Source organism: Raphanus sativus, chromosome 1 (genome assembly GCF_000801105.2).
Source record: "Raphanus sativus cultivar WK10039 chromosome 1, ASM80110v3, whole genome shotgun sequence".
Lineage (NCBI taxonomy): Eukaryota > Viridiplantae > Streptophyta > Magnoliopsida > Brassicales > Brassicaceae > Raphanus > Raphanus sativus.
The window spans coordinates 17,473,412-17,483,274 of record NC_079511.1 but is presented as its reverse complement, the minus strand read 5'-3'; the positions used below and the strand labels follow the sequence as shown (position 1 = coordinate 17,483,274).

Genomic DNA, 9,863 nt, shown 5'->3' with positions numbered 1-9,863 from the left:
ACTGCCAAAAAAGTTCATGCTGCCACTCTTGTTTCCAGACCTCTAAAATCCAGTACCTCTGATGTAGTTCACATCTTCTTCTGTATCAGCATCTCTAGCCTCTCCTTCCTCAGCTGAGCAGACTTGCTTCCTTAGAAGCTCGTGAATAGCTTTTAACTTAGCTCTGACTTCACTCATCTGTTCCTCCCCAATGGCTGCAACAGATTTCTTCTTATCAGAGTCAGTGTTCTTGGTGCTGTTGCTGTTGGCTAGGTTCTCAATAAGTCTCACAGCCTCTATTGGATTCCTGGTGTTGAAGTTCCCTTCACTAGCTGTATCAAGAGCCATCTGATACCTTAAGGCGATACCTCTGTAGAAAGTGCTTAGCAACTGCACTTCATTGAATCCATGGTGTGGACAGTCTCGCTGGAAGAACTTAAATCTGATCCACGCGTCCTAAAAAGTCTCACCAGACTTCTGCGCGAAAGTGGCGATTTTGCTCCTTAAGTCTTCAGCACATGCCTCATCAAAGAAATTACGCAGGAAGGCGTTTTTGATGTCGGCCCAGGATGTCAGTGATCCTGTAGGTAGCTACTTAAGCCAGTGTGAAGCTTCTCCAATTAGTGAGTATTTGAAGAGCTTGCAGAGTAGGTAGTCCTCAGGGACTCCATCCATGCGAATAGCAGCTATAAGTTCCTCGAACCTCTCCAGATGGTCCATAGGATGCTCGTGTGATAACCCAACGTAGGGTATCTGTGACACGAGTGAGTAGTACTGAGGCTTGAGCTCAAAGTTCGGCTTCTGAATCTCCGGAAGTCGAATAGCTGATATGTTGGTGTAGTACTCATCAGGACGATTGTAGTCTGCCAACGATCGTGTTTGAACATCTTCTGTAGCCTCAGCTTCTGGCTCAGGGATTACATTTCCCTGTGCATCTAGCTTCTGACATGTTGCATTACGCAGATGACCATCCTGGTCATACAGGTTTCCATTCTCGCCCTGCATGAGAATAACAATCGCAACCATGCCTCGCGGGTTAGTATCGATCGATGTACGGTGTGTAGTCTCGAGCGATGTAGAGCAGCAAAGTGTATCGGTCGCCGGTGGTGTTTAGTATCGGTCGACGTTTGATCGTGAATATCAGTCGACGGTGCGGCGGTTCTGTCGATCGATGCAGAGGGTAGGTTTTTGCGGATTGAACATTCCAAGTGTGCAGGATCCTTTGAGAACAGTAGTTGATTTTTCTTATTGCTTCTGGTACTGTTGGGCATGTACCTGAAAAGACAAGAAAAATTTTAATGAGAAAGGGGTAAAAGAAAAAGAAAACCTAAAATTGATAAAATTAAATCTAATGGCGATCAAAACTCCCCGGCAAAGGCGCCAAATTTGATACCACTCAAATTACCCAAAAGAGTGCTTTACTCTCTCAAATAAGAGGTTCAGCTGTAGTACTTAGGGATCGAATCACGAGGAGCTAGAGAACCAATTAAATCTAATTAATTAATCAATCCTAGGTGAAGTTTGGTTTTTATGATGGAAATGTAAAATGACAATCCTAATTGAGCAAGGTAGTTGCTCTACTAACAATATGATTAGTTGTTTATAAGATAAGGAAGAGTGCTAGACATAGGGCTTTTATTTAGGTATTAGGGATTATAATGTCTACAGATGCCTAACAAGTTGTTTGCATGATATTATAGAACTCAGCCGCTTAACAATCAGTGATGTCTCACTGGTTAACTAACTTGATCTATGATCTCAACTGTCGTATGTTGACCAGAAAAAGGGTCGATCGATAATTCTATAGGGATATCGAGCAATACACCTTTCGCAACGCCGATCGATTGTCCAGTCGGGATATCGATCGACGGCTTCTAGCCATGCCTAGGCACGAGCCGATAATGAACACTAGGTCTCAAGGAGGGCTCTCGCTCTTCTCAACGGGAGACAAGCTAGTTCAAATAGATAATTCAAGATCTAAACATCCTAGTGATCTATGTTCTAGTTAGCTAATCTAGAACAAGCATAGAGTACAATCCATTTGATGAATATCACAACTTAGCAAGTATAGTTTGGGGCTAGTCCCACTAACCTATTTAAACCCTAGATCTAACAAGTAGATTACTCAGACATGACTAAGCAATTCATAACACAAGATAGGTAAAGAAATTGCATTAGATAGAGAATAGAAAAAAATGGAGTTCAATCACAAATCTCTCAATGATCTCTCTCCAATCTCTCTCAGAACTTAGAACAAAACTAAAAACTGTAAAACTCTAGCTATCTCTTTCACACTCTCTGCTTGCCTGCTTTCGCTTGCCGTCAAAAATACTTAGGCAGGTATTTAAGCATTTCTATTAGGTTAAAAATCATCAGGGGTAATCTCGTAATTTGGTGAAGCCTTGGTGAAGTAGTCGGTTAAACCATTTCGTCCACGCTATCAATCGACAACAATTGATGTGTATCGATCGATTATAATCTTCAAGTACGCGGGTCTTCACAGCTTCATCAATCGACAACTCTAGGTGAGTATCGATCGATTCGTCTTTGAATGTTGACTTCCGACTTGGTCTTGAATGGTCAACTCGGGTGTATTATCTCTTGTGCTCCAAAATGCTCCAAAGCATCACTTTATCATGAAACACTCCTGAACCTGAAAACATACCTAATAGGCTAGAAAACATATTATATAAATAATAAAAATATCATTATACCATGGTAGAAAATGGGTGAAATCCATGGTATATCAATGTTCATGAGGGTGAGTGAGGACAAACCGTGGTCCATGACCATGGTCCATGACCATACTATAAACGGCTTGGCTGGACCTATTTATAAAACACATAAGCCATTGCCTATAAGGTTCAAAACGTCGAGCCTAAAGTTTAGGGACATACGATATACATGCATATGAGTTGATAACGCAACAGGCCATATAAGTGAGCATAGATATTCCCATCTCAGATTGATAACGGGTCATAAGCCAGGCATATACCATCTTAAGAGATTTTGAATAAACCACCCAGATATATGTGCCGTCTAAGATGGAACCTCAGAAGAGGATGAGAATATATGTTGGATATGAATATGTTTTCTCCCACAAGTTTAAAATACCTTGAGCCAAACATAGGTGATCTATTAGTGGTCAAGAACACGGATTACAAGAGTTAGTAAATCCGACTATCCAACATCAGGGGAGAAAATAATAAGCTGGTGAAAGAATAAAAGAGTAAAAGAAATAGAATGGAATTAACCATCATTGTCTTGGCAAAGATCCTCGGACCAAAAGCATGTATATAGACGTCCAAAGATTATACAAAGCTAGCTAATCAGATGCCAGACATATGACCCGAAAAGAAAAGAAAAGAATGACTGAGTCATACCAGCTTAGCACCAAACGAGATTGATGTCCTAAAGAGACACGGTCAAGTTGCTACAGGGTCTATACAAGATAGACCAATAAGTTCCATAAGATAAGAATCCTCGGAAAGAAAAGAGAAAGGTGCATAGAATGATGACAAATCATAGTTCAGAGGAAACTAGACCAGACATGGAAATAAGGCTAGCCAGCTGAACATCTAAGGTACCAAACCATGTAGCTTGGAACGCCAAGCTACAAGGTAATAAAGGTCCTAGATAATAATCTCAAATCGATTAGATCATGTCTGGAACACAATGGAACCACATAAGAGTGTCGACACATAGATGATATATTCATGTAGTCTGGGTGATTGTGGATCGCTTGACTAAGTCTGAACACTTCCAAGCCATCAAGAAGGGTGATGGTGTGGATCAGATTGTGCAGAAGTATATTGATGAGATTGTACGCCTGCATGAAGTGCCGGCTAGTATAGTCTCGGATAGGGATCCTCGGTTCACTTCTTATTTCTGGAGGGCTTTCCAAAAAGCCTTAGGAACAAGAGTGAACATGAGTATGGCTTATCACCCACAAACAGATGAGCAGTCGGAGAGGACTATACAGACATTGGAAGACATGATAAGGGCTTGTATTTTGGACTGAGGTGATTCCTGGGAGAAACATTTGCCTTTAGTGGAGTTTGCATACAACAACAGCTTCCACACGAGTATTGGGATGTCACCATATGAGGCATTGTATGGTCTACCTTGCAAGAAACCTTTATGTGGGACCCAAGTGGGGGAGCATAGCATGATAAGCCCTGAGATTGTGGAAGAAACAACAGAGAAGATTCGGTTTGTGAAAGATAAGATGAAAGAGGCCCAAGACCGCCGGAAGAGTTATGCAGAGAAGATGAGGAAACATCTTGAGTTTGAGGTCGACGATCTGGTCTATCTCAAGATGGTCACCTTCAAGGGCAGGACCAGAGCTTCTGGGAGAATGAAACTGGATCCTAGGTTCTTAGGTCCGTTCAGGATTCTACAGAGAGTGGGTGCAGTGGCTTACAAGTTGGATTTTCCGTCCATAATGGATGCATATCACAATGTTTTCCATGTATCCTAACTAAGGAAGTGCATGACGGATCAGGACATTGTGTCGCCTGAGATTTATAAAGATCTTGGTAAGAACCTGACCTTAGAAACCAGGCCGGTTCGAATCATAGACCGAAAGGAAAAGGCAACAAGGAAGAAGACAATACCTATGATCAAGGTAGTGTGGGATTTCTATGGCAAGGACATTATCACTTGGGAAACCAAGGCAAGGATGAAGGTCGAGTATCCTGAGTGGTATAGTCAGTATGTTTCTAGTGAAGCATCTGGTTCGGATTCGAGGAGGAATCCCTATCCAGATAGGATCATTGGACTAGTCCATGGTACGAGGAGACGCACCAGTCAGGTCGCAAGACTTTGAGACAAGTGTTTCATGGCTGAGTAGATGGGTTAAGGGCATCAGGAGGCTGAGACTTAGCGAAAACGAGGTACAGGAAGGTAAAAGGGAGCTGGGCGAGTGTTTGGGCAGCTGGGCGATGCGGTAAGCCAGTTCGACCAGCCAGGAGAAGTGTGGTGCAACTCAGTGTAGCTCACTGAAGTGTAGGTGAGATCCAGCAACTAGAGTGTTAGCTCACTTAGCTGGGATAGCTAGCAATCAGCTAGCTAGGTGAAGTGTTTGGGTCATGGTCGATGGGCTCGAGTCATGGTCGACGGGCTCGGGTCTTGGGCGGTTATGGGTCCGGGTCTTGGGCTATGATGTCCAATGAGTCTGAGGGGCTTGGCGTGTGGATCAGGCACATGGGCAATGTGTTTGGGCTTATGATCGACCAGCCCAAAAGCTAAAGAAGCAGTTGGAGGGCGGTTGGAGGCAGTTTGGCCGAAGGGATGTGAAGGGTGCACCTTGCATCCATTCGCCTAAAAGGAAGCACCCTTTCGCCCAATGATAGTTGGCGATGGCTCTCTCTATAAATAGAAAGCCCTGATATCGATTAGAGAGACAGAGAGAGAGAGAGAGAGAGAGAGAGAGAGAGAGAGAGAGAGAGAGAGAGAAAGAGAGAGAGAGAGAGAGAGAGAGAGAGAGAGAGAGAGAGAGAGAGAGAGAGAGAGAGAGAGAGAGAGAGAGAGAGAGAGAGAGAGAGAGAGAGAGAGAGAGAGAGAGAGAGAGATCGGCTGCCAAGGCAATCCGTGTGGGAGTTAGGTGTTTTCCGGCGAGTTCTAACTGTGGGAAGCAGTGGATTGATCGGAGATGGAAACTAGACAGAAGGATAAGGAGATGGAGAAGGGCCTGAGCACTCCTGAGCGCACGCCCAAGGTGAGTGGTGTGAACCGCACCATCCCCCCATGACCGCAGTGAGATTCTGTGTGGGTTGTGATCGGCTGGGTGTTGTTGCATCCATTTCTTCTCTTTGCTTGCTTGATCGTCCCTTCTCTGTATATGTGCGGTCAGGTAGGATGTGTTTATGTAGGGATACATTAACCAAGTCCTTGGCCGGTTCAACAGAAGAGTCCTTGGCCTTTGGCCAGACTGATCATGGTCGGGTTCAATATGGTCTGGACCGATTCATGGAATTATGATTATGGGAATCTCTTAGTGGAGATTTATCATAATTATTTGCATATTTTAATTAATTTTTGGGAATTTATAGAAAGATGTCATTTTGGGGCATAAATTCATTCTAAGTAATATTTTTAGAGTTTAAGAGTGTTTAATTTGAGTTTAGATGAGTATTAACAAGAGTTGAGAGAGTTTAGATGTTTCAGAGAGAGGAACAGTATAAGGAGGCGCAATAGTTTCTCAAAGCTTGCTTAACATTTCATTAATGAGGAGATTACATATATATATAGGAAGAGATGAGGTCAAGATTACGCAAAGAGAGAAATGACAACAAAAGGTCTCTACACTGTAGCGGGGTGGTCTTGAGTTCAAATGCTTGGCTAAGATGAGAGATGCTAAGAGCATCTTGGACCAGATGCTCTTCACTTTCCAGCCTGTATGCGCACCACTCCTCTTATCCATAAACGGTCACAAAACTGCTCCCTTAACCCTCTTCTTGATCACAAGTCTTTGGTAACTTGTTCTCCATTTCTCATTGCATAGTTTCACCAGATTTACCTCAACACAAAGTTACTGCACGGTAACTTGTTTTTACTGCTGGTAACTTCATGCCTTGACTTTGCACATTTCAAAATGTCTCCAAAGTTTGATTAGAAGTTGGTTTGGTCAAGGTGGTCCGTACAAGTCCGTACACATCCGTACAAGTCTGTATTGTCCGTACACACACTTGCCCAACCTCACTTCTTCTCATCTCCCCAACTTGATCTCCTCATTTCCTCTATTCAACTCTAAGTATCAATGCCTCAACTTAACACTCCCCCTCAAGCTTGACCATGTGGAACAAGTCAAGCTTGGAATGCTTATCAATCTCCGTCATTAAAACCTCAACAAGGAAAACCCATTGGGACAAAACCTTGAGGAGGAAAAAGAGTAGAGACATCTCAGCAGGAGAGTATTTAGTTGGTACCTCCCAATTCAATGAGGCCCAGCCTAATGTGGATGGACTCCATTGTCTTCTGCCTTGCCGCTTTTGTGAATACATCAGCTAACTGATCCTCACTTCTTGCATAACATGGTAACACCACTCCAAGCACAATCATCTGCCTGACTTTGTGGCAATCCACCTCAATGTGTTTAGTCCTTTCATGAAACACACTGTTGGAAGCTATATGGATAGCAGCTTGGTTGTCGCAATGCATGGTCATAGGTGTGGCTTGATCAACCTCCAAATGCTTCAGGATCCCCTTGATCCATACTAGCTCATTGGTGAGCTTAAGCATTGCTCGGTATTCTGCCTCTACACTAGAACAAGACACCACTTTCTGCTTCTTGCCTTTCATGTGACTAGGTTGCCTCCAATGAATGTGCAATAACCAGTTGTTGATCTTCTATCAGCTCTACTGTTGGGCCCGAATATGGCCCGATAGCTGAATAGTGAATAATAAAAGACGATAACAGGCCACGACAGGCCCATCACGAATTCAATATGTGAAAGGAGCTAAGCTGGAGCCGGAGGCTGAGAGCTAAGGACTTTTACCAAAGAGGTCACGGTGAAGAGGAAGCTCACATCGTAACAGAAGGAGCGCAGGACCCGGTCAAAGGGAAGCTGTTGCAGATTTCTCAATAAACGGAGAAGATCTCGGGAACCAGTTGGTGACGATCAAGCGGGACCTGAGGCTATTTAAAGAGAAAGCAAATCAAGAAAGAAGATCTATTCAACCCATATTCGAGACGATACTCTGAAAATATTCTCATTATCTTTGTAGCATTCTCATTGTCGTTGTAATCATGATAAACATCTTTTGTAAACCATTCTTTACCCAAAAATCATCAATACAAATCGAAGTTCATTCAACAAGTTCTTACGGAATTAAGCCCACGATTATCTTTCCCTAATCCTTTCCTAAACTATAAACCTGACCTAAAATCAGGAGGTGAGTTTAATCTCTCACAATTGGCGCCGTCTGTGGGAAAGAAACAATCGAATCCCTTACCCTAACTTGAGGATGAATCCTACCGATCAGACAACAAATCCGTCTGACCTTAACCTCCCGATTCAGAGCGATGGCTCACCGAACGATGGAGGCTCTACTCTCGTAACCTCGGAGCCTCGACGTGGCGACCACCGATCCGGACAACAGCCTCCGATTAGCGCTCGAACAAGCCAGACTGCAACCGGAGCTACTAACCTGAGATCGTCAAGTGGAACCGCCCCCGGGCTTCCAGTCACCGAGAATCCTCAGCAGCAAGCCGTTCCGAATCAAACGGAGGCTCAGCTTTCTCAGATTCGTCAGATGATGATGCAACTGGTAGACAAAGCTCAGGAAAGTGAGCGTACGATGCATCAGCTAGCTGTTCCACAGCAACGATTCGAAGAGATAACGAGATCTCTAGACACAAAAACCCAACCACCGCAACGTCAAGCTCCGGGGGTCACCTTCCGAGATCGATTGACCGATCCCTCATTCCCCCGAGGACGTTTAGACTTTTCCCCTGATAGCACTGCTCCGGAAGGACGGGGATCTGCTTTCCAGACACCTTATACTGGGACAGCTCCCGTGTTTAACCCACCTATCACCAGTGCTATGGGAAGTAACATAGCGACAACCAGCTCCACACCCAGTCAGGTTGCTGACTGGAGCACTCGCTTACCTCCTCCGCCGCCTAATTTTAGGTCCAGAGCAGGAGTATCCTTCCCATCCGGGGGCAGAACATCAGGTTCGGTTTATCAAACCAGAAGCTCAACCCCGAACGGGGACGGGTATCAAAGGGTAGACTCCGATAACCCAAGAGCTGGTGAGCGACTTAGCCCACCAACCGCATGGGAGGACGAGTCAACACGATTCCGTCAGGAACCTGCCCGTCGGCTACCTAATAACGACCCAAATGTCCTTCCTCTAGAGGGACATGAAGCTATCCGTAGATATATGGAACGAACTCATGCAGCTCTCCAAAAATTGGGAGCTCAAGTCCATAAAGCTACGAGCTCAGCTCCCGAAATCGATAGCTTGATCGAAGAAACCCGTGGAACTCCATTCACTGACAGAATTGCTCCTACATAAGAGATACCCGCAAAATCAGAATTCCCGAGTATGATGGGACCTCTGACCCAAAGGCCTATTTGAGAGCTTTCCGATTGGCTATCGTGAAAGCCCATTTTACACAGGAAGATTGTGAAGCAGGTTACTGCAGGACATTCGCTGAAAACTTGGTCGGAACAGCCCTTGAGTGGTTCTCTGGTCTCGAACCAGCTTCGATAGATAGTTTCGATCAGTTAACTAGTGCCTTCATGAAGCAGTACTCGACCCATATCCTAAAGCAAGCCTCTGAGGCCGACCTTTGGAAGGTCAGACAAGGAATGGGGGACTCACTACGAGTCTACATCGAGAAATTCAGGGCAGTAAGAACTAAGCTCTCGAATCCGAACGACCTAGTCGCCATCGAGGCTCTTAGGAGAGGTCTGTTTTATAAATCGAAGTTCTGGTCGGAGCTAACACTCAATACTCCTCCAACTATCGATGATGCTCTTCATAAAGCCACCAGATACATTACTTTGGAGGAGGAGACAGCTGCACTGGATAAACTCCACAAGAAACCTCAGAATCACCCGAAAGGTGAATCCTCTGAAGCAAAGGGACCTCATAAAAAGGGGAACCTCCGAAACAATCAAACTCAGGGAGAACATTCCTATGCAATTGAGGAAGACAAGGAAGAGAAACTTGTCGCCGCAGCAAACAAAACTCCCTGGTCAAAAGGCTTTGATAAAAACAAACATTGCTCTTATCATGATCGAGAAGGGCACTCAATTGAGGAATGTTGGGACCTCCAACGACAACTGGCAACTAAATTCGCAGCCGGAGAAATAAAGGGAGTGGACCTTAAAAAGCCACCACCTTATCAAAAAAAAGGTCCCAGAGACACC

The 9,863-nt window shown here is 44.5% G+C and overlaps 1 non-coding gene across 1 annotated transcript; it reads left to right on the top strand.

Annotated features, from left to right (window-relative positions):
* The first annotated feature begins 382 nt into the window (after positions 1 to 382).
* On the top strand, positions 383 to 490 carry LOC130497813 (small nucleolar RNA R71). Its single transcript, XR_008936806.1, has one exon. It is a non-coding gene; the product is annotated as a small nucleolar RNA R71 (small nucleolar RNA).
* The last annotated feature ends 9,373 nt before the right edge of the window (positions 491 to 9,863 follow it).